Genomic DNA, 11,994 nt, shown 5'->3' with positions numbered 1-11,994 from the left:
GAGAGAATTTCACCCACTTCTAGTCCTAGATAAATCAAGTATTGTTTAGATGGATAGTCCATCTTCAGATACAGTTTGGAGCCTATGTTGCAAAGGGCTCGTCCGGGATTTGAACCCGGGACCTCTCGCACCCTAAGCGAGAATCATACCCCTAGACCAACGAGCCACGTAAACAAGACCTTACCGAAAAAATCGAGTTCAGCAATCGCTGTTGGATGTTGACCAAGTTGGAGTAAGACATCCTGGCCTTTCATTTCTGTACAATCACTAAAAAGGTTATACTATACCCAAAGTCTCCTGCACACAATGTTGGCAAAATTAAACGCTGAACATTGATATTTGCATTGTATATCTCTAAACAGGTTGACTTAGTTTGATTGATTTTATATTTTTCTGTCAGTCTCTTTTTAGAGATAACCATTGGAGTCTACATTGATCGATAGATATTCAGCCAATTCTAGTCCAAGATCAATTAAGTATAGCTTAGATGGACAGTCCACTTTCAGGTACAGTTTGGAGTACATTTGGCAAAGGGCTCGTCCGGGATTTGAACCCGGGACCTCTCGCACCCAAAGCGAGAATCATACCCCTAGACCAACGAGCCACGCAAACTAAACCTTTCCAAAAAAATCGAGTTCGGCAATCGCTGTTGGATGTTGACCAAGTTAGAGTAAGGCATCCTGGCCTGTCATTTATGTACAATCACTAAAATAGGTATACTATACCCAAAGTCTCCTGCTCACAATGTTGGCAAAATTAAACGCTGAATATTGATATTTGCATTGTATATCTCTAAACAGGTTGACTTAGTTTGATTTTAGATTTTTCTGTCATTCTATTTTGAGAGATAACCATTGGGGAGTCTACATTTAACTATTGAATGTAGCCCAATTCTAGTCCTAGGTCAATTAAGTATAGCTAAGATGGAGAGTCCACGTGAAAGGAACCTTTACGAAAGCATCGAGTTTGGCAATCGCTGTTGGATGTTGACCAAGTTGGAGTAAGACATCCTGGCCTTTCATTTCTGTACAATCACTAAAAAAGGTATACTATAAGATAGGTATACTGTACCCAGTCTCTTTCTAGAGATAACCATTGGGGAGTCTACATTGATCGATAGATGTTCAACCAATTCTAGTCCTAGATCAATTAAGTATAGCTTAGATGGACAGTCCACCTTCAGGAACAGTTTGGAGTCTATGTGGCAAAGGGCTCGTCTGGGATTTGAACCCTGGACCTCTCGCACCCAAAGTGAGAATCATACCCCTAGACCAACGAGCCACGTAAACAAAACTTTACCGAAAAAATCGAGTTCGGCAATCGCTGTTGGATGTTGACCAAGTTGGAGTAAAACATCCTGGCCTTTCATTTCTGTACAATCACTAAAAAGGTTATACTATACCCAAAGTCTCCTGCTCACAATGTTGGCAACATTAAACGCTGAACATTGATATTTGCATTGTATATCTCTAAACAGGTTGACTTAGTTTGATTGATTTTATATTTTTCTGTCAGTCTCTTTTTAGAGATAACCATTGGGGTCTACATTGATTGAGAGAATTTCACCCAATTCTAGTCCTAGATAAATCAAGTATTGTTTAGATGGATAGTCCATCTTCAGGTACAGTTTGGAGCCTATGTTGCAAAGGGCTCGTCTGGGATTTGAACCCTGGACCTCTCGCACCCAAAGCGAGAATCATACCCCTAGACCAACGAGCCACGTAAACTAAACCTTTCCGAAAAAATCGAGTTCGGCAAACGCTGTTGGATGTTGACCAAGTTGGAGTAAGACATCCTGGCCTTTCATTTCTGTACAATCACTAAAAAAGGTATACTATAAGATAGGTATACTGTACCCAGTCTCTTTTTAGAGATAACCATTGGGGAGTCTACATTGATCGAAAGATATTCAGCCAATTCTAGTCCAAGATCAATTAAGTATAGCTTAGATGGACAGTCCACTTCCAGGTACAGTTTGGAGCCTATGTGGCAAAGGGCTCGTCCAGAATTTGAACCCGGGACCTCTCGCACCCTAAGCGAGAATCATACCCCTAGACCAACGAGCCACGTAAACAAAACCTTACCAAAAAAATCGAGTTCGGCAATTGTGTTGGATGTTGACCAAGTTAGAGTAAGACATCCTGGCCTTTCATTTCTGTACAATCACTAAAAAAGGTTATACTATACCCAAAGTCTCTTGCTCACAATGTTGGCAACATTAAACGCTGTACATTGATATTTGCATTGTATATCTCTAAACAGGTTGACTTAGTTTGATTTAAAATTTTTCTGTCAGTCTCTTTTTAGAGATAACCATTGGGGTCTACATTGATTGAGAGAATTTCACCCAATTCTAGTCCTAGATCAATTAAGTATAGCTTAGATGGATAGTCCACCTTCAGGTACAGTTTGGAGCCTATGTGGCAAAGGGCTAGTCCGGGATTTGAAACCGGGACCTCTCGCACCCGAAGCGAGAATCATACCCCTAGACCAACGAGCCACGTAAACAAAACCTTACCGAAAAAATCGAGTTCGGCAAACGCTGTTGGATGTTGACCAAGTTGGAGTAAGACATCCTGGCCTTTCATTTCTGTACAATCACTAAAATAGATATACTATACCTATAGTATCCTGCTCACAATGTTGTCAACATTAAACCCTCTATATTGATCTCTCCATTGTTTATCTCTAAAAAGGCTGACTAAATGGTTGAGATTTTTATGTAACTCTCCTTTCAGATAACCATTGGGGAGTCTACATTTAACTATTGAATTTCACCCAAATCTAGTCCTAGATAAATCAAGTTTTGTTTAGATGGATAGTCCATCTTCAGGTACAGTTTGGAGCCTATGTGGCAAAGGGCTCGTCCAGAATTTGAACCCGGGACCTCTCGCACCCTAAGCGAGAATCATACCCCTAGACCAACGAGCCACGTAAACAAAACCTTACCGAAAAAATCGAGTTAGGCAATTGTGTTGGATGTTGACCAAGTTAGAGTAAGACATCCTGGCCTTTCATTTCTGTACAATCACTAAAAAGGTTATACTATACCCAAAGTCTCTTGCTCACAATGTTGGCAACATTAAACGCTGTACATTGATATTTGCATTGTATATCTCTAAACAGGTTGACTTAGTTTGATTTTAAATTTTTCTGTCAGTCTCTTTTTAGAGATAACCATTGGGGTCTACATTGATTGAGAGAATTTCACCCAATTCTAGTCCTAGATAAATCAAGTATTGTTTAGATGGATAGTCCATCTTCAGGTACAGTTTGGAGCCTATGTGGCAAAGGGCTCGTCCGGGATTTGAACCCGGGACCTCTCGCACCCCCGAAGCGAGAATCATACCCCTAGACCAACGAGCCACGTAAACAAAACCTTACCCAAAAAATCGAGTTCGGCAATCGCTGTTGGATGTTGACAAAGTTGGAGTAAGACATCCTGGCTTTTCATTTCTGTACAATCACTAAAAAAGGTATACTATAAAATAGGTAAACTGTACCCAGTCTCTTTTTAGAAATAACCATTGGGGAGTCTACATTGATCGATAGATATTCAGCCAATTCTAGTCCAAGATCAATTAAGCATAGCTTAGATGGACAGTCCACCTTCAGGTACAGTTTGGAGTCTATGTGGCAAAGGGCTCGTCCGGGATTTGAACCCGGGACCTCTCGCACCCTAAGCAAGAACCATACCCCTAGACCAACGAGCCACGTAAACAAAACCTTACCCAAAAAATCGAGTTCGGCAATCGCTGTTGGATGTTGACCAAGTTGGAGTGAGACATCCTGGCCTTTCATTTCTGTACAATCACTAAAAAAGGTATACTATAAAATAGGTATACTGTACTCAGTCTCTTTTAAGAGATAACCATTGGGGAGTCTACATTGATCGATAGATGTTCAGCCAATTCTAGTCCTAGATCAATTAAGTATAGCTTAGATGGATAGTCCATCTTCAGGTACAGTTTGGAGTCTATGTGGCAAAGGGCTCTTCCGGGATTTGAACCCGGGACCTCTCGCACCCTAAGCGAGAATCATACCCCTAGACCAACGAGCCACGTAAACAAAACCTTACTGAAAAAATCGAGTTCGGCAATCGCTGTTGGATGTTGACCAAGTTGAAGTAAGACATCCTGGCCTTTCATTTCTGTACAATCACTAAAAAAGGTATACTATAAGATAGCTATACTGTACCCAGTCTCTTTTTAGAGATAACAATTGGGCAGTCTACATTGATCGATAGATATTCAGCAAATTCTAGTCCAAGATCAATTAAGTATAGCTTAGATGGACAGTCCACCTTCAGGTACAGTTTGGAGTCTATGTGGCAAAGGGCTCATCCGGGATTTGAACCCGGGACCTCTCGCACCCTAAGCGAGAATCATACCCCTAGACCAACGAGCCACGTATACAAAACCTTACCCAAAAAATCGAGTTGGGCAATCGCTGTTGGATGTTGACCAAGTTGGAGTGAGACATCCTGGCCTTTCATTTCTGTACAATCACTAAAAAAGGTATACTATAAAATAGGTATACTGTACTCAGTCTCTTTTAAGAGATAACCATTGGGGAGTCTACATTGATCAATAGCTGTTCAGCCAATTCTAGTCCTAGATCAATTAAGTATAGCTTAGATGGACAGTCCACCTTCAGGTACAGTTTGGAGCCTATGTGGCAAAGGGCTCGTCCGGGATTTGAACCCGGGACCTCTCGCACCCTAAGCGAGAATCATACCCCTAGACCAACGAGCCACGTAAACAAAACCTTACTGAAAAAATCGAGTTCGGCAATCGCTGTTGGATGTTGACCAAGTTGAAGTAAGACATCCTGGCCTTTCATTTCTGTACAATCACTAAAAAAGGTATACTATAAGATAGCTATACTGTACCCATTCTCTTTTTAGAGATAACAATTGGGCAGTCTACATTGATCGATAGATATTCAGCAAATTCTAGTCCAAGATCAATTAAGTATAGCTTAGATGGACAGTCCACCTTCAGGTACAGTTTGGAGTCTATGTGGCAAAGGGCTCATCCGGGATTTGAACCCGGGACCTCTCGCACCCTAAGCGAGAATCATACCCCTAGACCAACGAGCCACGTATACAAAACCTTACCCAAAAAATCGAGTTGGGCAATCGCTGTTGGATGTTGACCAAGTTGGAGTGAGACATCCTGGCCTTTCATTTCTGTACAATCACTAAAAAAGGTATACTATAAAATAGGTATACTGTACTCAGTCTCTTTTAAGAGATAACCATTGGGGAGTCTACATTGATCAATAGCTGTTCAGCCAATTCTAGTCCTAGATCAATTAAGTATAGCTTAGATGGACAGTCCACCTTAAGGTACAGTTTGGAGCCTATGTGGCAAAGGGCTCGTCCGGGATTTGAACCCGGGACCTCTCGCACCCTAAGCGAGAATCATACCCCTAGACCAACGAGCCACACAAACTAAACCTTTCCGAAAAAATCGAGTTCCCAAACGCTGTTGGATGTTGACCAAGTTGGAGCAAGACATCCTGGCCTTTCATTTCTGTACAATCACTAAAAAGGTTATACTATACCCAAAGTCTCTTGCTCACAATGTTGGCAACATTAAACGCTGTACATTGATATTTGCATTGTATATCTCTAAACAGGTTGACTTAGTTTGATTTTAAATTTTTCTGTCAGTCTCTTTTTAGAGATAACCATTGGGGTCTACATTGATCAATAGATGTTCAGCCAATTCTTGTCCTAGATCAATTAAGTATAGCTTAGATGGATAGTCCATATTCAGGTACAGTTTGGAGTCTATGTGGCAAAGGGCTCTTCCGGGATTTGAACCCGGGACCTCTCGCACCCTAAGCGAGAATCATACCCCTAGACCAACGAGCCACGTAAACAAAACCTTACTGAAAAAATCGAGTTCGGCAATCGCTGTTGGATGTTGACCAAGTTGAAGTAAGACATCCTGGCCTTTCATTTCTGTACAATCACTAAAAAAGGTATACTATAAGATAGCTATACTGTACCCAGTCTCTTTTTAGAGATAACAATTGGGCAGTCTACATTGATCGATAGATATTCAGCAAATTCTAGTCCAAGATCAATTAAGTATAGCTTAGATGGACAGTCCACCTTCAGGTACAGTTTGGAGTCTATGTGGCAAAGGGCTCATCCGGGATTTGAACCCGGGACCTCTCGCACCCTTAGCGAGAATCATACCCCTAGACCAACGAGCCACGTATACAAAACCTTACCCAAAAAATCGAGTTGGGCAATCGCTGTTGGATGTTGACCAAGTTGGAGTGAGACATCCTGGCCTTTCATTTCTGTACAATCACTAAAAAAGGTATACTATAAAATAGGTATACTGTACTCAGTCTCTTTTAAGAGATAACCATTGGGGAGTCTACATTGATCGATAGATGTTCAGCCAATTCTAGTCCTAAATCAATTAAGTATAGCTTAGATGGACAGTCCACCTTTAGGTACAGTTTGGAGTCTATGTGGCAAAGGGCTCGTCCTGGATTTGAACCCGGGACCTCTCGCACCCAAAGCGAAATCATACCCCTAGACCAACGAGCCACACAAACTAAACCTTTCCGAAAAAATCGAGTTCGGCAAACGCTGTTGGATGTTGACCAAGTTGGAGTAAGACATCCTGGCCTTTCATTTCTGTACAATCACTAAAATAGGTATACTATACCTATAGTATCCTGCTCACAATGTTGTCAACATTAAACCCTCTATATTGATCTCTCCACTGTTTATCTCTAAAAAGGCTGACTAAATTTGGTTGAGATTTTTAAGTAACTCTCCTTTCAGATAACCATTGGGGAGTCTATATTTAACTATTGAATGTAGCCCAATTCTAGTCCTAGGTCAATTAAGTATATCTAAGATGGAGAGTCCACGTGAAAGGAACCTTTACGAAAGCATCGAGTTTGGCAATCGCTGTTGGATGTTGACCAAGTTGGAGTAAGACATCCTGGCCTTTCATTTCTGCACAATCACTAAAAAAGGTATACTATAAGATAGGTATACTGTACCCAGTCTCTTTTTAGAGATAACCATTGGGGAGTCTACATTGATCGATAGATATTCAGCCAATTCTAGTCCAAGATCAATTAAGTATAGCTTAGATGGACAGTCCACCTTCAGGTACAGTTTGGAGTCTATGTGGCAAAGGGCTCGTCCGGGATTTGAACCCGGGACCTCTCGCACCCGAAGCGAGAATCATACCCCTAGACCAACGAGCAACGTAAACAAAACCTTACCCAAAAAATCGAGTTCGGCAATCGCTGTTGGATGTTGACAAAGTTGGAGTAAGACATCCTGGCTTTTCATTTCTGTACAATCACTAAAAAAGGTATACTATAAAATAGGTAAACTGTACCCAGTCTCTTTTTAGAAATAACCATTGGGGAGTCTACATTGATCGATAGATATTCAGCCAATTCTAGTATAAGATCAATTAAGCATAGCTTAGATGGACAGTCCACCTTCAGGTACAGTTTGGAGTCTATGTGGCAAAGGGGTCGTCCGGGATTTGAACCCGGGACATCTCGCAACCAAAGCGAGAATCATACCCCTAGACCAACGAGCCACGCAAACTAAACCTGTCCGAAAAAATCGAGTTCGGCAAACGCTGTTGGATTTTGACCAAGTTGGAGTAAGACATCCTGGACTTTCATTTCTGTACAATCACTAAAATAGGTATACTATACCTATAGTATCCTGCTCACAATGTTGTCAACATTAAACCCTCTATATTGATCTCTCCATTGTTTATCTCTAAAAAGACTGACTAAATTTGGTTGAGATTTTTATGTAACTCTCCTTTCAGATAACCATTGGGGAGTCTACATTTAACTATTGAATGTAGCCCAATTCTAGTCCTAGGTAAATTAAGTATAGCCAAGATGGAGAGTCCATGTGAAAGGAACCTTTACGAAAGCATCGAGTTAGGCAATCGCTGTTGGATGTTGACCAAGTTGGGGTAAGACATCCTGGCCTTTAATTTCTGTACAATCACTAAAAAAGGTATACTATAAGATAGGTATACTGTACCCAGTCTCTTTTTAGAGATAACCATTGGGGAGTCTACATTGATCGATAGATATTCAGCCAATTCTAGTCCAAGATCAATTAAGTATAGCTTAGATGGACAGTCCACCTTCAGGTACAGTTTGGAGTCTATGTGGCAAAGGGCTCGTCCGGGATTTGAACCCGGGACCTCTCGCACCCGAAGCGAGAATCATACCCCTAGACCAACGAGCCACGTAAACAAAACCTTACCCAAAAAATCGAGTTCGGCAATCGCTGTTGGATGTTGACAAAGTTGGAGTAAGACATCCTGGCTTTTCATTTCTGTACAATCACTAAAAAAGGTATACTATAAAATAGGTAAACTGTACCCAGTCTCTTTTTAGAAATAACCATTGGGGAGTCTACATTGATCGATAGATATTCAGCCAATTCTAGTATAAGATCAATTAAGCATAGCTTAGATGGACAGTCCACCTTCAGGTACTGTTTGGAGTCTATGTGGCAAAGGGCTCGTCCGGGATTTGAACCCGGGACCTCTCGCACCCAAAGCGAGAATCATACCCCTAGACCAACGAGCCACGCAAACTAAACCTTTCCGAAAAAATCGAGTTCGGCAATCGCTGTTGGATGTTGACCAAGTTGGAGTAAGACATCCTGGCCTTTTATTTCTGTACAATCACTAAAATAGGTATACTATACCTATAGTATCCTGCTCACAATGTTGTCAACATTAAACCCTCTATATTGATCTCTCCATTGTTTATCTCTAAAAAGGCTGACTAAATTTGGTTGAGATTTTTATGTAACTCTCCTTTCAGATAACCATTGGGGAGTCTACATTTAACTATTGAATGTAGCCCAATTCTAGTCCTATGTCAATTAAGTATAACTAAGATGGAGAGTCCACGTGAAAGGAACCTTTACGAAAGCATCGAGTTTGGCAATCGCTGTTGGATGTTGACCAAGTTGGGGTAAGACATCCTGGCCTTTAATTTCTGTACAATCACTAAAAAGGTTATACTATACCCAAAGTCTCCTGCTCACAATGTCGGCAACATTAAACGCTGAACATTGATATTTGCATTGTATATCTCTAAACAGGTTGACTTAGTTTGATTGATTTTATATTTTTCTGTCAGTCTCTTTTTAGAGATAACCATTGGGGTCTACATTGATTGAGAGAATTTCACCCAATTCTAGTCCTAGATAAATCAAGTAATGTTTAGATGGACAGTCCATCTTCAGGTACAGTTTGGAGCCTATGTGGCAAAGGGCTCGTCCGGGATTTGAACCCGGGACCTCTCGCACCCAAAGCGAGAATCATACCCCTAGACCAACGAGCCACGCAAACTAAACCTTTCCGAAAAAATCGAGTTCGACAAAAGCTGTTGGATGTTGACCAAGTTGGAGTAAGACATCCTGGCCTTTCATTTCTGTACAATCACTAAAAAAGGTATACTATAAAATAGGTAAACTGTACCCAGTCTCTTTTTAGAAATTACCATTGGGGAGTCTACATTGATCGATAGATATTCAGCCAATTCTAGTCCAAGATCAATTAAGCATAGCTTAGATGGACAGTCCACCTTCAGGTACAGTTTGGAGTCTATGTGGCAAAGGGCTCGTCCGGAATTTGAACCCGGGACCTCTCGCACCCGAAGCGAGAATCATACCCCTAGACCAACGAGCCACGTAAACAAAACCTTACCCAAAAAATCGAGTTCGGCAATCGCTGTTGGATGTTGACAAAGTTGGAGTAAGACATCCTGGCTTTTCATTTCTGTACAATCACTAAAAAAGGTATACTATAAAATAGGTAAACTGTACCCAGTCTCTTTTTAGAAATAACCATTGGGGAGTCTACATTTAACTATTGAATGTAGCCCAATTCTAGTCCTAGGTCAATTAAGTATAGCTAAGATGGAGAGTCCACGTGAAAGGAACCTTTACGAAAGCATCGAGTTTGGCAATCGCTGTTGGATGTTGACCAAGTTGGAGTAAGACATCCTGGCCTTTCATTTCTGTACAATCACTAAAAAAGGTATACTATAAGATAGGTATACTGTACCCAGTCTCTTTTTAGAGATAACCATTGGGGAGTCTACATTGATCGATAGATATTCAGCCAATTCTAGTATAAGATCAATTAAGCATAGCTTAGATGGACAGTCCACCTTCAGGTACTGTTTGGAGTCTATGTGGCAAAGGGCTCGTCCGGGATTTGAACCCGGGACCTCTCGCACCCAAAGCGAGAATCATACCCCTAGACCAACGAGCCACGCAAACTAAACCTTTCCGAAAAAATCGAGTTCGGCAATCGCTGTTGGATGTTGACCAAGTTGGAGTAAGACATCCTGGCCTTTTATTTCTGTACAATCACTAAAATAGGTATACTATACCTATAGTATCCTGCTCACAATGTTGTCAACATTAAACCCTCTATATTGATCTCTCCATTGTTTATCTCTAAAAAGGCTGACTAAATTTGGTTGAGATTTTTATGTAACTCTCCTTTCAGATAACCATTGGGGAGTCTACATTTAACTATTGAATGTAGCCCAATTCTAGTCCTAGGTCAATTAAGTATAACTAAGATGGAGAGTCCACGTGAAAGGAACCTTTACGAAAGCATCGAGTTTGGCAATCGCTGTTGGATGTTGACCAAGTTGGAGTAAGACATCCTGGCCTTTCATTTCTGCACAATCACTAAAAAAGGTATACTATAAGATAGGTATACTGTACCCAGTCTCTTTTTAGAGATAACCATTGGGGAGTCTACATTGATCGATAGATATTCAGCCAATTCTAGTCCAAGATCAATTAAGTATAGCTTAGATGGACAGTCCACCTTCAGGTACAGTTGGGAGTCTATGTGGCAAAGGGCTCGTCCGGGATTTGAACCCGGGACCTCTCGCACCCAAAGCGAGAATCATACCCCTAGACCAACGAGCCACGCAAACTAAACCTTTCCGAAAAAATCGAGTTCGGCAATCGCTGTTGGATGTTGACCAAGTTGGAGTAAGACATCCTGGCCTTTTATTTCTGTACAATCACTAAAATAGGTATACTATACCTATAGTATCCTGCTCACAATGTTGTCAACATTAAACCCTCTATATTGATCTCTCCATTGTTTATCTCTAAAAAGGCTGACTAAATTTGGTTGAGATTTTTATGTAACTCTCCTTTCAGATAACCATTGGGGAGTCTACATTTAACTATTGAATGTAGCCCAATTCTAGTCCTAGGTCAATTAAGTATAACTAAGATGGAGAGTCCACGTGAAAGGAACCTTTACGAAAGCATTGAGTTTGGCAATCGCTGTTGGATGTTGACCAAGTTGGGGTAAGACATCCTGGCCTTTAATTTCTGTACAATCACTAAAAAGGTTATACTATACCCAAAGACTCCTGCTCACAATGTCGGCAACATTAAACGCTGAACATTGATATTTGCATTGTATATCTCTAAACAGGTTGACTTAGTTTGATTGATTTTATATTTTTCTGTCAGTCTCTTTTTAGAGATAACCATTGGGGTCTACATTGATTGAGAGAATTTCACCCAATTCTAGTCCTAGATAAATCAAGTAATGTTTAGATGGACAGTCCATCTTCAGGTACAGTTTGGAGCCTATGTGGCAAAGGGCTCGTCCGGGATTTGAACCCGGGACCTCTCGCACCCAACGCGAGAATCATACCCCTAGACCAACGAGCCACGCAAACTAAACCTTTCCGAAAAAATCGAGTTCGACAAAAGCTGTTGGATGTTGACCAAGTTGGAGTAAGACATCCTGGCCTTTCATTTCTGTACAATCACTAAAAAAGGTATACTATAAAATAGGTAAACTGTACCCAGTCTCTTTTTAGAAATTACCATTGGGGAGTCTACATTGATCGATAGATATTCAGCCAATTCTAGTCCAAGATCAATTAAGCATAGCTTAGATGGACAGT

General features: G+C 41.0%; 19 non-coding genes across 19 annotated transcripts; all 19 read right to left on the bottom strand.

Annotated features, from left to right (window-relative positions):
- Positions 1–94: 94 nt before the first annotated feature.
- trnap-agg (transfer RNA proline (anticodon AGG)) lies at positions 95–166 on the bottom strand. Its single transcript has one exon. It is a non-coding gene; the product is annotated as a tRNA-Pro (tRNA).
- A 366-nt stretch (positions 167–532) lies between these two features.
- trnap-ugg (transfer RNA proline (anticodon UGG)) lies at positions 533–604 on the bottom strand. Its single transcript has one exon. It is a non-coding gene; the product is annotated as a tRNA-Pro (tRNA).
- A 1,043-nt stretch (positions 605–1,647) lies between these two features.
- Positions 1,648–1,719, bottom strand: trnap-ugg (transfer RNA proline (anticodon UGG)). Its single transcript has one exon. It is a non-coding gene; the product is annotated as a tRNA-Pro (tRNA).
- A 1,573-nt stretch (positions 1,720–3,292) lies between these two features.
- trnap-cgg (transfer RNA proline (anticodon CGG)) lies at positions 3,293–3,366 on the bottom strand. Its single transcript has one exon. It is a non-coding gene; the product is annotated as a tRNA-Pro (tRNA).
- A 275-nt stretch (positions 3,367–3,641) lies between these two features.
- trnap-agg (transfer RNA proline (anticodon AGG)) lies at positions 3,642–3,713 on the bottom strand. The gene has a single exon. It is a non-coding gene; the product is annotated as a tRNA-Pro (tRNA).
- Positions 3,714–3,988: 275 nt separating this feature from the next.
- Positions 3,989–4,060, bottom strand: trnap-agg (transfer RNA proline (anticodon AGG)). The gene has a single exon. It is a non-coding gene; the product is annotated as a tRNA-Pro (tRNA).
- Positions 4,061–4,335: 275 nt separating this feature from the next.
- Positions 4,336–4,407, bottom strand: trnap-agg (transfer RNA proline (anticodon AGG)). The gene has a single exon. It is a non-coding gene; the product is annotated as a tRNA-Pro (tRNA).
- Positions 4,408–4,682: 275 nt separating this feature from the next.
- Positions 4,683–4,754, bottom strand: trnap-agg (transfer RNA proline (anticodon AGG)). The gene has a single exon. It is a non-coding gene; the product is annotated as a tRNA-Pro (tRNA).
- Positions 4,755–5,029: 275 nt separating this feature from the next.
- Positions 5,030–5,101, bottom strand: trnap-agg (transfer RNA proline (anticodon AGG)). The gene has a single exon. It is a non-coding gene; the product is annotated as a tRNA-Pro (tRNA).
- A 275-nt stretch (positions 5,102–5,376) lies between these two features.
- trnap-agg (transfer RNA proline (anticodon AGG)) lies at positions 5,377–5,448 on the bottom strand. Its single transcript has one exon. It is a non-coding gene; the product is annotated as a tRNA-Pro (tRNA).
- Positions 5,449–5,809: 361 nt separating this feature from the next.
- On the bottom strand, positions 5,810–5,881 carry trnap-agg (transfer RNA proline (anticodon AGG)). Its single transcript has one exon. It is a non-coding gene; the product is annotated as a tRNA-Pro (tRNA).
- A 1,295-nt stretch (positions 5,882–7,176) lies between these two features.
- On the bottom strand, positions 7,177–7,248 carry trnap-cgg (transfer RNA proline (anticodon CGG)). Its single transcript has one exon. It is a non-coding gene; the product is annotated as a tRNA-Pro (tRNA).
- A 949-nt stretch (positions 7,249–8,197) lies between these two features.
- On the bottom strand, positions 8,198–8,269 carry trnap-cgg (transfer RNA proline (anticodon CGG)). The gene has a single exon. It is a non-coding gene; the product is annotated as a tRNA-Pro (tRNA).
- A 275-nt stretch (positions 8,270–8,544) lies between these two features.
- Positions 8,545–8,616, bottom strand: trnap-ugg (transfer RNA proline (anticodon UGG)). Its single transcript has one exon. It is a non-coding gene; the product is annotated as a tRNA-Pro (tRNA).
- A 693-nt stretch (positions 8,617–9,309) lies between these two features.
- On the bottom strand, positions 9,310–9,381 carry trnap-ugg (transfer RNA proline (anticodon UGG)). Its single transcript has one exon. It is a non-coding gene; the product is annotated as a tRNA-Pro (tRNA).
- A 275-nt stretch (positions 9,382–9,656) lies between these two features.
- trnap-cgg (transfer RNA proline (anticodon CGG)) lies at positions 9,657–9,728 on the bottom strand. The gene has a single exon. It is a non-coding gene; the product is annotated as a tRNA-Pro (tRNA).
- Positions 9,729–10,244: 516 nt separating this feature from the next.
- On the bottom strand, positions 10,245–10,316 carry trnap-ugg (transfer RNA proline (anticodon UGG)). Its single transcript has one exon. It is a non-coding gene; the product is annotated as a tRNA-Pro (tRNA).
- A 602-nt stretch (positions 10,317–10,918) lies between these two features.
- trnap-ugg (transfer RNA proline (anticodon UGG)) lies at positions 10,919–10,990 on the bottom strand. The gene has a single exon. It is a non-coding gene; the product is annotated as a tRNA-Pro (tRNA).
- Positions 10,991–11,683: 693 nt separating this feature from the next.
- On the bottom strand, positions 11,684–11,755 carry trnap-ugg (transfer RNA proline (anticodon UGG)). The gene has a single exon. It is a non-coding gene; the product is annotated as a tRNA-Pro (tRNA).
- Between the last annotated feature and the right edge of the window lie 239 nt (positions 11,756–11,994).

Source organism: Limanda limanda, chromosome 16 (genome assembly GCF_963576545.1).
Source record: "Limanda limanda chromosome 16, fLimLim1.1, whole genome shotgun sequence".
Classification (NCBI taxonomy): domain Eukaryota; kingdom Metazoa; phylum Chordata; class Actinopteri; order Pleuronectiformes; family Pleuronectidae; genus Limanda; species Limanda limanda.
The sequence above is the reverse complement of the archived record's forward strand: the minus strand, read 5'-3'. Positions and strand labels throughout refer to the sequence as shown.